This window comes from Amblyomma americanum, chromosome 8, assembly GCF_052857255.1.
Source record: "Amblyomma americanum isolate KBUSLIRL-KWMA chromosome 8, ASM5285725v1, whole genome shotgun sequence".
Classification (NCBI taxonomy): Eukaryota; Metazoa; Arthropoda; class Arachnida; order Ixodida; family Ixodidae; genus Amblyomma; species Amblyomma americanum.
Genome location: NC_135504.1, coordinates 34,786,934 through 34,803,505, shown reverse-complemented (window position 1 = coordinate 34,803,505; position 16,572 = coordinate 34,786,934). Strand labels below are relative to the sequence as shown.

Below are 16,572 nucleotides of genomic sequence, written 5' to 3'. Positions count from 1 at the left end.
CCTTCCTCCCAGGCTCAACATGTGACGGGGGCGTGTCCCTATGTTCCGTGGTGTGCCTGTTCGCGTGAATGAAAGTTTCAGGCCACTCCCACCCCGTCGAGGGCGTCCTCAACCTAGGAAATTTAGGGACGAAGAACAGTATAAAACTCAACAGCGAGTGCAGTGAAAATCATCCGCCATTCTGATCTTTACGCTTGTAAAGATGTAAATAAACCTACTGTACAGTTTCCTTCCTAACGGAGTCTGATAACGTCCTTCGGAGCCGGGACTTGCGGTGATGAACGAGCCAGCCTACTGAAGCGACCCTCCATCTGTAACAATGCACAATGTCAGCCATCAAGCCAGCCGCCTTAGAAAGTTTATGGTTTATAGTTTACGAGGGTTTAACGTCCGAAAGCGACTCAGGCTATGAGGGACGCCGTAGTGAAGGGCTCCGGAAATTTCGACCACCTGTTGTTCCTTAACGTGCACTGACATCGTCGTCTTAGAAAGTTCCTAAAAGACTTGAAATCAACCTTGACACTGCCAGTATGCTAAACATGAATTCATATAGAGTCGATGACCGAAAATTTGGACCCCTGATTTATTGGACATGCTTGATTATTCGGACTTTTTTACGGAACTGCAACATGGCCCGTAGAGCCAATGTATAAGAGCGCCTGAAATTTCGGACGCATCACAACTGACTGCTTCAGACTTTTTTTGCACTCGGCGCCAATACCCAAGCCGCCATATAACGTGTACAGTGCAACCTCATTCATTCAAGCTGCACGGAAGATCAATAACTTGATCAAATAAAACAAAATTCAAGCTAAACGGGAGCCTCTAAAATGACGGGGCTGATACCGCCAGTCGGTACACTGCGCCCGTGTGGTTACAAATTCGTACGTTTCTAGGACTCCATCCAGCGCACAAACTTGAACAGTAGTCAAAGTTCACGGAATTCGTCTACACCGAGTCTTTCGTCCCGAATACGGGAAGAGGTAGCAGAGACGTACGTGGGAGGCGTACGGCTTCACGGAGACGGAGAGCGCAGAAGAAAAATGTGCATTTCAAAGCAAGATAAGCATAGCCATGGCAAAGCACACCGCAACCCTACTTTGTATCAAAACCGTCAACTGGTGTTTGGATGTCAGAGAAGATACGGTACCTCTCATTATATGCAAGCCACTGGTGAGTGCATACCTCCGGTTAGGATACAGATTTTAGCTTTAGTCGCCAGGCCTAATTACGAAGGCCAATGCCTACAGAACACTTGCTTCGGCAGTTTTATGTTCTTATTGTTTCGCCATCTACTCCTCCTCATTCCAGGCCCTGCTTACTTCGGGCGTAGCGCAGTTCCCGCAGAAGCAGGTTCGCTTTCATGTCTAGACTTTGCCCCAACCCGTGAGTTCGCTGGTGACATGCCAGGGGCAGTACAGCCATCGTACGCCAAGCTTGGGAAAGCAGTTGCCGCCCATCGTCTGTGTAATCGACACGCCGAGAGATGTAGTTATGAGGAGCTTCAGAATGGGCAACTGCTGAACCTCTCCTCCGGCGCATCGGCAATAAGGTAGTAATTTTTTCAGTGAATATGATTTTTCGGACTCCACGATTGTTCAACGTTTTTGCAGCTCCAAGAGAGTCAGAAAAATCGGTCGTCTACTGTAAGTAACTGTTGATTATTGCTTTGGCTTAATCTCCCCCTTTTTTTCATGCTCAACAACGAGGTGAGGCAAGCGTAATTCTCAACCATGCAAAACTGCGGTTATACTGCACCTTCGTTCAAAATGCTGTTCTGCAAAAGGTATTTCTCAGGAGTCTTCATATCATCTTCAATGCTGTCGTCTTTCTCATCCTCTTCCTCATCTTCACCCGAGTTCTTGCTATCTCGTTCCGCGGAACGATCAGAGTCTTCCTCTACCACCTCTTGCAGCTCCAGTTTCAACTCCTGCTGCTTGTTCACGTAAGCCTGGATCACCTGCGTAGCATCAAACACACAGCAAAATGCCCCAATCAACTAATGCAATAAAGACACGCAAACTCAAGCCATGTGTCCTACATGGTTGATCACGTTTGATGAAACAAAGCAAGGGGCAAGGACGTAGACAGAAGGATATATCGGATAAAAGTATGTATCCGGTTACTAGGCGCTACCTGCCTTCGGGTTAGAAGGTGATTCAAAGTGGTAACAAACAATTTTGTTAAGGGGTGAGCAAAACCTTCACTGCTTCAATCTCGGTGGACGCATCTGCTGCGCCTTGGAGGTTGGGGTAAGGGGGAATGATAAGAAGCGGAGGTAAGAAGAAAGGTGTACGAGAGGGCTCTGGATTAATTACACGCAGTGGTTTAATGTACTCCGCTGACTCTTTTGCTGGCCTTCAGCTACTGAGAGAATAAATGTGTTTCATGAAAGTTTTCAGGTAGCTACACCTGTGCTCAGAATATTTCATGCAGGACGTAGCAAGACCGGATACTCTTTGCCTACCATGCTCTCAACATAACTCAGTGTGCCAGTCTACTTGATCCATACAGTCTGCAACATTCACAACAGAGAGCAGACGGTGGAGTTTGCTCCAACCATCACGCACAAACAACGGAAATGGTTATGTTTTGTGACTAAACGTAGTAAGACAAGAGATATTAATCACTTCGGGGCAAAAAAAAAGTATTTTTCACCGTAGATATTGTATCACGTTCTCTAGAAAAGCCTGTTTCTGATCGCTTATTTACTATTTCTGATCGAGATGCATAAAATTTCTTGACAAAATTTGAAAATAGCTTGGAACTGATATATAACAAAAGTATTATAATTTGTGAACTAACACCGGAGAGATCCCGGAATCGTAACCTGTTTAGAAGGAGCACATGTTTGTAAATGTTACTAGTTTGTGGTTATGGGTGTTTAACCGCTTCCGGGTAGAGCACACTCTCAGATCCAGTTGAGAGTTTTAAATTCACACAACTGTGTACACAGCACCTTAGGATGCTGAGAGGTGACTGCGATACCACTTTGCACACCATAGTTTCGCACTCTGGAATCACCGGGACGCACAGCGTAGCCTCATGCAAAGTCACCACATTAAACTCGCCGTAGCAAACCTGCGAAGATAGCGCATACTGGCGACTAAATCCGGAACATCCCAAGAGCACTACAGTAAATGCCTAGTGCTGTTTCAGGTGAAAGGTTCATTGCATAGGAGTAAATAACACCAGCCTGTAACCACCACGTGTTTGATCCTCTGTCCTACCATGTCATCTCATTCCTGCTCACCTCTAGCACCGCTGTCCATGCGTAAGTTAAACTTCTAACTTTTCGCCCAGCTATTTCAGTCAATTTCTCTTGAAGTCCTATCCCTTCAGGAACTAACATAGATGAATACCCCTCTCACTTGCAGTAAATACAAGCCAATTTCAACGAAGCCGAATGTCATCTCATTAAAATTGCAATTGTTCGGTGATTAGGAAAAGATGTGCACCATTGCTCCAAAATGGAAGTGGAATCTCTGCGCTCACTTCCAGCTGCCAGTTGCTCTCATGCGAAATTTCTACGCTTGATTTGTTTACTAAACAGAAAAACTACGTTCTAGGGCAAATACCAGGCCTAGCACCAACCGAGCATTCAATATGCGATCTAATGTGTTTTTTTTTTCAGGAGTGTTTGGCACCGAAAAAAGGTGCCCAGAAATGTTGCAATTCGGTTGGCTAAACATCTAAGGGCGCCATTATCGCAGACTATCCTACCGTAAACAACGTTGTGTTTGGGGCCGAAAGTGTGAAAGGCGCTGGACACAATAGCCCCTGCATCCATGTACACTCATTTCAACATCGATGTGGACCAAATTAAGAGCACTTAAGCGCAATCCAAGTGGTCAACAGGACCCGAATTCACGAGTGACCACTTCCGTACACAGCAGTAAAATCCCTGCTCTGTCTTTTTTTTGGTCAAAAGATAATTGCCTATGGGCTTCGTTAAAATTGTTTACTCGTTGTATGCCCCACCCAAAGAAAAAACAGCTATGGCTTTCTTTACTGTGGCTTGGCTTAATGCCTAGTGGTTGTTGCCAGTTGCTGCTCGCATGTTGCCATGGCCAGGTACGCCAAGGCACCTTGGCTGCTAAAGTCTTAAGAGTTTTGTTCGTTAAGAGCTTAAGTCTATGTATACCGCAAGCTGAGGCGCTTAGATATTTGGGCGCACCTATCAACTTCTTCGGTCGGGTCGCGGTATGAACATCTTGTTATTTATTGTCAGAGAACTTTCATCACACCTTCTTTTCCTTCCATCATTTAGGAATCTTTCTTCATTGATTTTACTACCTGAAAACATGTTGACGTGTGCGGGCGGAGGCTTACCTCTTTTGTCTAAACTTCAGCCGGAATATTGACCCCCTTCTTCCCCCAACCCTTCTTGCCGTCTTATCGTCTCTTACGCATTGCAGAGCCATTACTTCCGCCTCCACGGCGCCGAATCACCACACCCAAAGCGCCCATGCTGCCTGCCAATGGTATGCGCAACACGTATCGTACACCGCTACATAATCGCAACTCACAAGAACTGAATGGAACAGAATGATTCTAGTATCACGTGGTATTTCTTTGGGCTGGACACGCAGCTGGCTTAACCAATATAGTTAGGAGGCGTGAGGAGGAGGAGGAGAAATTTTAAATCAGAAGTATGGTACTTTGGCCTGCGCAGAAAGAATGATCGGGATAAATGGCCTAATAATGGCTGTTTATATGCTGCAGATCATAACGGCTTCAAAGGGGAAGTCTCACAGGTAGCGGGTCACACAAAGGGCATCGGCCTTCGCCTGTGGCGTTGTCTAATCTTCTAACAAAGTGACTGCGCGGGCTCTGAACATTTAGTTTGAAGGCCGCAGATGTAAAATCTTTTACGTGGAACATATTGGGAGCTATAGAGGGCTTATAGACTGTCTTAAAAATTTGCATTGAATATAGACGGTTCTCTATGGTTTGTCTAGAGAGAGTCTACAATTTTATACAAGGATTTTTTAATGAAATTTTTGTTAGGATTCTTAAGCTGGCTGTCACATCACTAACTACACGCGCGTACTTGGCAAATGCTCGACACATGCGTAATGCGGCCGCCGCAGCAACAGCTCCATCCTGGGTGGCGAGCGTATGTATTTGTGCAGTTAGAAAAGGTGGATAACCTCTCCCACCCTCCAAGGCAACGCTATCTTCCATTGCCTTTACTTTTACAACAAAAAGGTACCTTCGAAAATATAAGCGTACGTTTGTTGTTTCAATCAGAATCAGTTTACAAGAGTAAAATTAAAATATGAGCTGGACAAATTTATACAGAAGGAAATTATGTTACGATCACCTCCTGTAACAAATGAGTGGCACAGAGAGTTCCCACCGTATATGCACCAGCGTTATAGTAAACTGTGGCCAGCTGATCGGGAAAGACGAGACAAGGCAGAGATTCTCGGCCTCCAAGCACGTGCACAAGACCATCGGCAGTAATTCTCACCTGCGGCCCGGTCGCCGAGGCTGCTCGCCAACACCGATCACACCCACGTGGTGGCAGTGGTCTAGGCACTTATGACTGCAGGTGGCGTCTTCTGCCACAGTCTGGAAGACGAAGTGACGAGCGTTAGCTGTTTTATAAGCGACGTCACCAATCAATCACCAATTGGGTTGCTATTGATTTCCTAAGCGGCCGCCATCTTGGGTTTATCGATGACGTCATCAATTGACGCCCATCGCGGATATATTAGCGACATCACCAATCAGCCCCAAATTCGATATACTAATGACACCACCAATGAACCACCCATTCGGTTCCTATATCGACTTGCTATGGAGGCCGCCATCTTGAATTCCTCGGACTTCACGCTGAAGGAAGGTGGTAGCAGACTCCAAGAAACCGAGAAGAGCTAACGCTCTGAAAATGGGCGCCGAATATTCCCTATGGTATCTCATGAGCGAACTCACCAGGTGCGCCAGAGACAACCACGTACCTGTTAGGATGAGGCTGACGGCAGGCAGTCGCATTATCTGCAATGGACACGGTCGGGTATTGTTAAAACTTCTTGCAGACACTGTTTCTGACACTGGGCTACTGTTGGAATCCTTGCGAACATTATCTGCAGCTTTAGCGATGCAGTCCTGTTAGCGTCTCACGTTTATGCAAGTTTCTCAAGCATAAGTTCATTCTATATGCTCTTTGCATTCGTTTTACTTTTTTTTCGGTAATAAAAGCACGCTACCTGTCTCGTTCCTTTATTGACTATATTTTTGCGGTCACTGTATCGCCGCCGGGTTTCAGTCACGGCGTGTCACCACTTAAACTCACAACTATTACCTTGTTTTCACTTTCATTCTAATAACTGCAGGGAAGAATGCTGGTCGTGGTACACTTACTCCGCCGTTGCTTGCAACAGGGGCACGCAAGGATCCGTAGTTCAGGAGGAGTAAGTCGACTGCCGGAGGTTCAAGTATGGTTGCCGCATCCATGCAGCCGATGCTGCCGGAGAAAATAAGAATTTCGCTGTATTAGCATCGCCTTAAACCTGAACGTCCAAGCAAACACTTATTAATGTCATATGCGTTTTCTTGGCACTCCGTTTGCTGCATCTGCATAAAGTTTGTGTGGCTGAAGCCAAATGCCTTTGTGGTGGAGACCTTCAGGTTAAACGCGTTTATGGTAAAGGCCCTTAGGTCACATAGTTCTACTGCACTTACAGCACGTAAGAACTTCAAGATTCCATCTTTTGAATGCTCTCAAAAAGGCGGGAGCCAGTCGAAGTTTGTCCTTCTTAGTTCTGGTAAAATTTCTAGCAGCACACAAAAGCCCACATTTGTGTGAACATGGCGATCCTCTCCTGTGTGCGTCGGAAATGCCAAATTTCTTTTTACATTGCATTTAACGGCGCAGAGCCGTATGTGCGAAACAGGGGAAATATAGTTCCGCATTATTCTGGAAAAACAAATTGCTATCTTCAGAAGTTTTAAGAAATAATCCGCGAAAATTTACGCTCCTCGCGTCTCGGGCAGATACAGCCATAGCTGAAAGCGCCACTGATGCGTTTGCAGGTCGTATTGAGAGCGACTGCAAAATCGCAAGGCCATCCGCAATGCTCTCCACCTTGCGTCTTGTTCCTTCGATGTTGACGATGTTGAAGCCCTCCGGTGGCACCCACATGACTACTGCACTTCAGACGCACTGGCTTCCGACTGCGTTTTGTCTTGACTCCGGGTCGTCTCAGTTCACGAGATGCCGCTGCTTGCTTCGGAAAAAGACGACGCGTCATTGTTAACGAAACCTTGATGCACGTACCAAAAAAATAATGCATAAAAAAACTTGTAGCTCAAATCCACTCTGTGAAGGTGGTTGGACAGCGAAGCTGTGAAACGACAGCCCAATCCGACATCAATTGAAAATTCACATACGTGGCTATAAAAAGAGTGAAATCAGAGACGAGTAAAATGTGCTTATGAACTGAATGAACTCGGCTTCTCCGGCGGCATATCCTGGGTCTTGCCTAGCCTGACGCTTACACTCGGGCGTGTTGTGCGAGAGCTGCGGGGTTTTGCCTGCGACGCTGTTGACCAAGACTGTTTTCTTCTTTTCGCCGAGCATTACATTCACGCTGTTCTTCTGGCATCTTTACTTTCCGTGCTCTACCCACGGTGGCCTGGAATGAACTGAACGAGTTGCTGGACCAGTCTCCTTGTTATATATGAAAGCGTGGTGACGTCACTGCGCGATTTCTACGCTGTTGGGTACTTTTCCACTCGGAGTAGCTTACGCGACCGTAATCTTTACTGTGAAACACATGCGCGGAGAAGGAACGTCCTTCGCAGTGTTTGTAGGTGCCGTTGTCATACATTATGCGGGTTTTGCACTTCACAGGAAGGCTTCGAATGACGTCTACCACTTAAGAAGCAGCTCTGCAAATCTAATGTTTACCAGAACGCGTCAGACCGTGTTCCCATTCTTCACACGTGCCTTATCATCCATCATGTGGTTTTGATGCTTGCTTTGTGGTTTTTCTTATTGAAAACAAGTTCTGAGCTCTACACTGTATGCCCGTTATCATTCAACTATTAGCCAGACATTCTTTGCTTACGATAACGACAGGAAAAGTTCCTTGGACTGTAGAGGCATACAGCTTCACTGTAAGAACTATTGTTAGAATCGTTATCAAAAACTGTCTTCTAGACCACTGCAGAGATTTTTGCATCTAGAACACAGTCCTTCTTATCCCTTTGTGAGGCATCAATATCTTTTGCAAAATTGATGAAACATTTTATGTAGCACGAGCAGATGAGGCGGACAGAAACTGCTCTCAACAAATTTCACGATTTCAGCACAAACAGTCAAGTCGAAAAAAGTGGCAAATATTTGTCCCATTGACACCAAATGGGGCAAAAGAAAATGGGACGTATCTGTCGCATTCACCTGGATGGGTCTCCTCAGAGTTTCTTGTAACTACTCCGTCAACTTGTTTGCAACTGTTCGCCTGTTGTTGAACTTGTTTGCACTGCTTCTCCAGTCTTGAGACACCAATGGTCTCTACGCCTTTGTTCGATTTTCACAGGGTTGTGTTATTTGCCGATGAGCAGAAGTTCACCGGAGACGCCAACTATTTTTGGCCATTTTCGTACCCCCGTACCCTTCCCTTTCCTCAAGAAAAAAAAAAACTTACGATATTCAGCCAGCAGCATGCACATAGGAGTCTGAGCGGCTCAAGACGTCGTAGCCGACGAGATGCCGTCCCTCTGGAGGACGTCGCCACATCGAAAGCATTGATGCTGCCTGAAAAGACCACGCATTATGTCCAGAAATGCGTACACAACGACACTATACCAACTCTCTGCTAATTAGGCTGCAATACTTTACCAAGATAATTGTATTTTATTGTTGTATTGTGCCTTAAGATCAACACAGTTTCCTGAAGACTATAAGCAGAGTTCTTGTGTTTCAACTCCTTGAGAGTGCCTATACAGCAATGCGCACATTGGGGCAGCATGGAAGAAACTCGTAAAGAAAATAGACCAATTATCGTTTAGACCGAAACTTCGTGCGAAGCCTACAAATATATAATCATTGAAGGACCTTTGTGTTTTGTCATTAACTTGGCACATAGATACACTGAGTATATAATTGGGCACTATACAATGTGCTCGTTAGAATCCCGAGGTTACGGATTCGTCCGTTCCTATCAAATTCATCTAAAAACTGACCCGAATCAAAAGCTGAAAGCTCACGGGTAGGGTTGAAGGCGTAGACTGCGCATCAGCAGAAGCCAATCACACCGACTGCGGGAAGTGGAGGCGACGGAAGAAGGCGAGCTCCTGCATCAGCAGCATCCTGCAACAGTATAGACGAGAAAGAAAGGTACAGCAATGAAGCTATTCGACCTGGAGTTGCACCCTATGCGACCGTATCCTGGTGTACACTTGAACTGCTCTCCTCTTTAAAAAGAGGAGACGGAACACGATGCTCGAATCTCTCAGTACGCATCATGGATTGGGAATAGCAGTATTCGATTGGTTAACTAGAAGTTCCGAATGACCGACTGGCTACTCAACAAAACCTTATAGTCCACTAGGCTTAGAGGCACTCGCAGGGTGTGGCACCGAATTCGGGCTAATAGCTGTTAAAGTTCTTGCGTGTCCAACCGAAACTGGTTCTCTCTAGTTTTTTCGCTTCTGTTATCATGCCTATCATGCTATAATGCCTGAGTAGATAAACAATGCTAAAAATTAGCAGTGGTTTAGCTCGGCTATGTCAGGATATATGTAGCGTGAGCTACGCTGAGGCGCTGAACGTCAATTGCCGTTGAGCAGCAATTTCGCTCTCCTTCTCCATGGCAATGCCACACTGGAAAAGGCCCCGCTATATGTACACCCCTAGTGATACCTATGAGCATGTGCACAAAAAGAGGCGCTGTCAAGTGGCTCCGGCGCAGCGTCAGGCTTGACTCCTGCGACACGGAGGCGCACAGCTGGGCACGCGCCGGCGCCAGTGCATCTGCAGCGGCTATGACGTCAGTCCGGTGCGCCAGCTGTGCACCGGGTGACGTCACTGCTCGTCGCGTATGCGAAGCACGGCTGTCCAGGAGCCACGCAGAAGTGCTCAACCCCGGCAAGTGTAGCTCACGCTACAAAAATTTGCAATTTATCGCAGCCGTGAACATGGCATGATGTCCGATGAGACAATATCTACGAAGGATTGCCTTTATCGCTAATAAAAGCTGAATGCCGCCTCGCAAACGATGAGAAGATGGTCGAGGGCATCGCTAAGAAAGTAGAGAGGTGACCGCTAGGAGGAATCAATGAGCGAAAATCTTCGAGATCCTAGTGCTCCTCCCGGCTGGTGAAACGAAAAGAATGACTGGCATCACGCAAAGCTCCGAAATCGATGTATGCCGAGCGTGGAGCCTAGCTCGGAGACGCGGAAAAACACGGCGGCGATTCCAGTAGCAATGGGACCTGGCGGATTCTCATTTGAAGTCGGCGGCTACCACGTATTATTCATAGTCTTGACAACTAAGTAGAGTGCTAATTCAAGCACAAAAAACGTCCGTGTAAAGCAATCGCCCAGTGCCTTTCAATATATATTTTGTAAAAATTGCAATTGTAGTTCACCCATTGTACGATGCATCCACATTCCAGATATAGTAGTAACGAGGGAAGTGCTCTTACGAGGCTGTTTTCTCACTGCTGCAATTGATCATTGCAACACACCGCCAGCGCTCCGCGACACACCATGTAGCACAGGTGGTTGTGCCATTTGTCGTACTTAATGTAGTAGGATAAAGTGTGGAGACCTTCAATGCGATCTTATCGACTGGGTCGACAACGTGACCATGCACCGTGAAGAAACCCTTCGCAGATCATAGAGGGGTTTTTTTTTCAAGAGATATTTATATCCTCACGGCATAAAGGTTATGAAATGTGAAATGAGTAATATGCCTAAATAAATTAAAAAAGGAGGGCTGATCTAAAGAACTCAAGTAGTGAACGATGACAGGCTTGTTTCACGAGCCAATGGGAGTTTTGAGATCAGATATTACTTATCTATTACGATAAAAACCTGCCACTTTCTACAGTACATATGGTGTCACAACTTCTTGCTATAACAGGCAGACTTTTATCCGCAGACCACAAAAAGCGCCACTGCTGCGTTGCAGGTCATATTGAGCGAGACTGTAAATGCATAAGCCAGTTAGGAATGCTACTCACATCGCACTTGCTTTCGGCGAGAAAACAGGTCTCTCGCCTTCCGATGGCACCCACGTGACGATTGCACTTCAGAGGCAGTGGGCATCTGCCTCCGTTGTGTTGATTGTGGCTCTTTATTGGACGCAGGACGTCGCTGCTCCTAAAGAGAAGAAAAGCAGTACGTCGGTGTTATAACTTCGTAAATATAGCAAAGAAGAATCAAATCAAGAAAATGCACTTGGCTTCCTGAGAGATGTTTACAGATAGAGACCCTTCACGTTTCCTTAGGCAGTGACTAAGTATTGGCGAGCTTCGCTCAACCGAGATGGGACGAAAACAGAAGCAACGTTTAGTTATATAGAAGAGGGGGCAGGAGAGACCGAAAAAAATTCCGGAGGGTACAAACAACTACTAACGTGCTGTGATGGTTAAACCTCTGACATTCTTTTAATCCACCCACAAATCCACTGTAATCTGTCTTTCAAGCACCATAATTCCCTAACCCATCTTAATACTACGAAGACTACTCTTAATCGAGCAGAATCCATAATCTACCCGTATAGGGGTTCCATAATGCACCTTGTACTGTTCAGTCAATCGCATGTTTTATCTGTTGCAGATAAGACACAGTCTGCCCATTTCTTAATCCATTCGCTGTAAATCAGTTCGTGGATCGAAGAAGTGAACGAATGTTAAGTCCGGTTTCCCTTCGAAGCAGAGTTGCGCATAAACAATTCACTGACAACACGAACGCCCTTGCCATACGATGCCTCAGATACTACTCAAGATCTCTGGTCGCGTAGATACAAGAGCATCGTTCAAGCTTCCGGAATAACCTAATTGGCTAGATTCAACTTCTGAGGAGCTGTCTTCTTGAAGGAAAGGTGCAGGCAGGTCTTTCTGACCAGAGAAACTCCGCATTGGAATCACTGTATTCTATGCCATTCGCCTTCTACTTTCCTTTTGCAGAACACTGATCATCAACTTAGTCTAGCTAGGCTCTTTTGTAATAATCCAAAGGTAGCGAACGTTGGCGCTCTGTCAAGCGCTGCTGAGTATCCCCCGGCTGACATGTGAGGAATATGTCAACAGGAAGAAGCTACAGTCTTAAGGCACTGCACATTCTAGATTCACCTTTTTGTGCTTAAAAAGCAACCTGGGCTTGTGGCCTGTGGTTCGTATTCTGGCCTGGCAATGTAAGAGCCCCGGGTTGTACTCTGTGAACGTTTGAAAAAAAATTTCTTTTTTGTTGATTACGGGGTGGTAGCGTACCGAAGACCATGATAATTGAGGATTCTATGCCACTGGCAATGTATGAAAATGACCCCTCCCCTTCCTCCAAATCCGCCTCAAAATGAATGGGGGCTATTTTTGGGCTGCTTTCTACCACGGGCTTCCATACACCGTAGCTGGTACGATGGCGAGGGTATGGCTTGTGGACATCTAAAAAAATAGCTGCCGCGAATGACGAGTTGCTGCAAACTCACAGATGGGGCAGACACGCTGACCCTTGAGCCGGAGAAGCCATCACACCGAATGCTGAAAATGCGATGGCAAGGTGGAGTCGAGCCCACCTCGCCATGACGGTGGACCTGCAACAGCACAGAAGAAGCGAAGTGGTCAGAGGAAGACCAGTGGAACCATTGGATACGGCGTGGGACGCTACGGGACCACGCATAACCAAGTGTCCTCTTTGAACGCGCCTCCAAAGTGCTCCCAAACTTCGCCCTCTCAGACCTCTCAGCACGTATCATGGAATAGGAATTGTAGTGTTCGATTGGAGAGCAAGTTTTTCTTCTGATTTTTTTTCAATATCAGTAGCAAGAACTTAGTATGGTACGTATGTTTTACGCACTTAAAAAAGAGTGCCGCTTTCTTAGTGCAAATCTTGCCGCAGTTTTCCGCTATATTACCCTGACTACTTTATCTGGAGATCTCAGGAAACACCACCGCTTCGTGTCAGTCATACTGAGCGCGAATGTAAAAGTGCAAGGCCGTCTGCAGTGCATCTTACACCGAGCTTTCTTCTGGTGAGGAATCCGTTCTTGACGTCCTCCGGTCGCACCCACAAGACGACTGCACTTCAGAGGCAGTAGGCACCAACTCTCCGTTGTCTGGACACGTGGTGTCGTCCCACAGGATGTCGCTGCTGCATTGAGGCAAAGCGATGCGTCAGTGTTAGAAAGACTTAAAAGGACTCCTACATCTAATCAAGAAATTTTCGATTGGACCTCTTGAGAGATGTCTACACCCTTATATCGGGTCTATAGACAAACTTCTACTAAAAGTATGGCCATGTATTTATAGATTGTCTATAGACGGTGTATGGGATTTGTATTGCCCATGGACATTCTGTTGGGTGTCTGTAGAAAGTCTCTATGCTCGATACAAATCTATGAATAGTCTTTGGACTGTAAAAAATTTTTGTAAGGGCAGCTATAGCGGAGTATCTCACATATGCTTAAACAACTAGTGCCCATACGCAATTTTTTTCATGCTGTCAAGAAAAACTTTTCCGGGGTTCAATGCCAGATTATTTTCCTGTTACAGATTTTTGAACACCGTGCTTGCAGCCAGGTAGCATAGAATCATAATAAACAAATGGAATTACGCATGGCACTTCAAACTACTTACGTGCTTTGCTGCCTCAATTCCAAGGCATTGTTACTTGACGGCAAGCCGATAAAAACAGGACGACTTGACAGACGGTGATTGCGTCCCTGCCCGCGCCACTGTCCACGTCGTCGTCTTCTGCGTGAAAGGACCCGGGGCCAGCGAGCGATGGTCCCGAGGCTCCGTCTGCTGCGAATAATGCAAAAGCTATTGCTATTGCATCTTCTGGGCAATAGATCTAAGTTAGGCACTCATGACAAAGGTGAAGCACAAAGATAGCATATGCAGCTAAATTGGCGTAAATGGTTTCGCGCTTCCGCGAGATAATGGTCAGCCGGCTGATACGTGCTCGTTAAGTTTTTGCGTGTTTTCAGGAAAGTAGCCGGATTCTTCGGCGTTTGCAACCCACGGTATTAAATTCATGAACGAAGAAATGACAACGTCAAGAGCAGAGTCAATCAAAAGGGTTGGCTGCAGTCCCACTGCGTAGCTTGTCAACAAAGACTGTTTAGTCGACAGCAGAGCGTGCCGCTTGACGAGCAATGCGCGTACACTACGGTAACACTGCAAGAGAAGAATGCGGTGACGGACGACCTGGCAATGAATTCTCTTTGCCGGGAACCAAACGCAGCGCGTTTCTACACTGTTGCGTATCGCTTGACTGTCGCGTCCCTAGAAAAGTTGTCTGTACGACCTCGTTCTCTCTATTCAATAACAGCGTTCTCGCCGCGACTGAACTCCCCACGACGGCCCACAGGGTCTCTACACCAGGCTCGGCTCACCTGCCACGTCGGCCCGGCGCGCAGCTGGCCATTCTCTCACCTCAGGAGCCGTATACGATTGTTTTGCCGTCGACACCTGCATTTCGCTGCGAGGTGTAGTGACGTCTCACCGTGTTGCTCAGGATATCATGCGCGAATTTCCTCCTCCCCTGCTGTTCTCCCTGCCCTTATGCGCGCAGCTGCACTCGTGGTCACGTGATCGCGGGCGTCGTGAATACAGGCGAGCGTGCCAGGAATAGCTAGCGCTCTACAGAACCTCACGTGCATTACGATGTCAGTGCACGTTAAATGAAGCCAGGTAGTCGAAATTCATACACCACTGCGGCGCTAATTTCCCTATTCAGTCTTGCACTGCTTCATTCCCGACCTGGCCGCTCCTGTGATTAGAAGGGGTTCGGCTACTGAGCCGGGTTCGAACCCGACCGCGGCGGCCGCGTTTCAACGGAGGTGAAACGCAATAGGCGCCTGAGCACTGAGCTATGTCGGTGTCCCCAGGTGGTGGAAATAATTAGCACCTCTTTCTTCCTTTATTCTTTCAGTACCTCCTTTATCCCTTCTCTCACTGCGCTCTTGACGTGTTCATTGAGATGCGAGAGAGTTACTGCGTCATTTTCTTTCCACAAAACAATTTTCACCAAACCCTTTATGCTCACAGCTACAAATACATCTAGGCAGGGATTGTTCACCTTTTGACCTAGCACTATAACATACACAGGAATGTGTAGGGGACATGTCCCAGGCCCGCTCTGGCATCAGGTCCTCCTGCGTGCCACAAGTACTAGATGAACACCAAAATGCAAACGCCTAATTTCGTCTCTTTAAATGTGAACATAACAACGAAACGATAGTAGTAAAAACAGAGAGACATAATACTACACCAATTCTAGCTTCTTTTAAAATCTATTTTGCGTCTTTTTCCTTTCGTGTTTCGATTAATTGACACAACGACCCCCCTACCACTCGCCTCTGCCAGTAGACACGGCCGATTTATAGTTATAGAAGAAGATATACCAAATAGAGAAAATAGTGGACTTAAGCTTCCCGGCCTAGCCCCGTAATCAGCTAAAGCTGGCTGGCAGTTACGGCCTCGAGGTCTGAAGCTGCGGGCCCGTTTCACGTTTCACAGGCCACTGTCCGGTTGCGCGTCTCTAAGCTCATGTGCCTATTCGGCCTTCTTCCTGTGGCGAACAATCACCCAACATAAGAAGCGAATGGTATACATATAACGAGAAACCGTATGACACCACCCGCAGCGGTGTACGACAAACTGTTGCCTCACAATTTGCTGTTAAAAGTGGTTTTCAAGAAAGGAAATTGTGCACTAACTCTCTCGCCTCTCAGTGGATACCTCGAACACGGCTGAAGAGGTAAGGCATTAGGGAGTCGTGAGCGTTTGACCTCGATACAGGTTGCGCACTGAGCAATGAACAGGAGACGCGCCTCCAAACACTCAATCCACAAAGGTCAGAGTGGTTCGAACACCTGTCGCGGACTAGCCTCAAACCTGAGAGGCGTATGCAATATGGCACGAGAAACAGTATTACACCATCCGCAACGCTGCAATATAAACGGCCGAGTCACAATTTTGATATCAAAATTAGTGTTGAGGAAAGGAAACGGCGCATTAACTCTCGCATCCCGGTAGGCACCTCAACCGAGCCTTTTAGGACAGGTTCGAATCATTCTCGCAGGCTAGCCTTCAACTTGACTAGAACATGTAAGCTATAAGCCAAGAGAAAAAGCAGGACACCACTGGAACACTGCAAGACGAACGATTCCTCACATTTTTTGGAAAGAATGTAGTCGGCAATACCAGCACAGCATTGAGGTCAGCCGGTGGAGGTTATATAAGACTGATATGATCGTCTAAAATTGCGGCACGCGGCTGTGTTTGTCCTACGGCCGCTTGATGTCGTCACCCTCTTTCTTGCCATCGCTGGGATTTTTCTGTACCGTGTGCGAGTACACACAAATACGCTACCCCACACATAAGACACGC

At 46.7% G+C, this 16,572-nt stretch overlaps 1 protein-coding gene across 2 annotated transcripts in view; it reads right to left on the bottom strand.

Moving 5' to 3' along the window:
- LOC144101314 (uncharacterized) overlaps nt 1–16,572 on the bottom strand; it is a 177,039-nt gene that overhangs the window by 75,009 nt on the left and 85,458 nt on the right. Inside the window, exons 1-5 of one of the 2 annotated variants that reach the window (XM_077634419.1) lie at nt 7,507–7,661; nt 7,094–7,235; nt 6,370–6,472; nt 5,967–6,003; nt 5,477–5,577 (exon numbers count right to left, since the gene is read on the bottom strand). The exons of the other annotated variant lie outside the window; for it this stretch is intronic. The gene's annotated coding sequence lies outside the window, so the exon portion shown is untranslated. Of the gene's footprint in view, nt 1–5,476; nt 5,578–5,966; nt 6,004–6,369; nt 6,473–7,093; nt 7,236–7,506; nt 7,662–16,572 lie in introns of those variants that run through there. 2 annotated transcript variants of the gene reach the window in all.